Here is a 598-nt window from a genome sequence, read left to right as displayed (position 1 = left end):
CTGCTCGCATTTGCTCTCTCCTCTGCAGTGTGTGTGCTGTGTGGCCGGGCAGATGTCGACCCGGACGCCTTCGGGCACATGCTGTCTGAAAGTGGGATTCATGTCCACGAGTTATGCTTGGTGAGTTCCCCCATGGGCTCCTTCCAGATTCCTGCCGGGGATGCTCCTTCCTTTCTGTCCTAATGAGATCCTGCTCTTTCCTCTCCTACAGTCGTTTGCCAACATCACTTCTGAAGTAGCAAGACTAAGGCTGTCGGGAAGTGAGGGCCTCCCCGTTGCTGCCATCAGACGTGCAGTCAAACAGGCCACCAAGCAGGTGAGGACCTGCCCAGAGCAGGCAGATTTGTGCCAGGAGGGGCTCACACCAGCTTAGTCTGGACCAAGAGAAGCAATCGCAGCCCTTCCAACCACCTCCACGACAAAGTGCTGCCACAGGAGATGAGCCCTGTCTGCTAGGCATCTTTGTAGAACGGGACCCAGCTGGCTGTGCCCAGAGGTGTGGGGCCAGCCACGGAGGCCCTGAGTCTGTTGCTGACGCGGTTGTTCTGCTCTTTCCAGCAATGCTTTGTTTGTGGCGAGAGGGGGGCTACCATCACAT

General features: G+C 57.4%; 1 long non-coding RNA gene across 1 annotated transcript; it reads left to right on the top strand.

The window, feature by feature from the left end:
* Positions 1–9: 9 nt before the first annotated feature.
* Positions 10–598, top strand: LOC109364966. The gene is made up of 3 exons (XR_002110702.1): positions 10–120; positions 212–316; positions 559–598. It is a non-coding gene; the product is annotated as an uncharacterized LOC109364966 (long non-coding RNA).

Source organism: Meleagris gallopavo, unplaced genomic scaffold (genome assembly GCF_000146605.3).
Source record: "Meleagris gallopavo isolate NT-WF06-2002-E0010 breed Aviagen turkey brand Nicholas breeding stock unplaced genomic scaffold, Turkey_5.1 ChrUn_random_7180001947883, whole genome shotgun sequence".
NCBI classification, from domain to species: Eukaryota; Metazoa; Chordata; class Aves; order Galliformes; family Phasianidae; genus Meleagris; species Meleagris gallopavo.
This window is presented reverse-complemented; position numbering and strand designations above follow the sequence as displayed.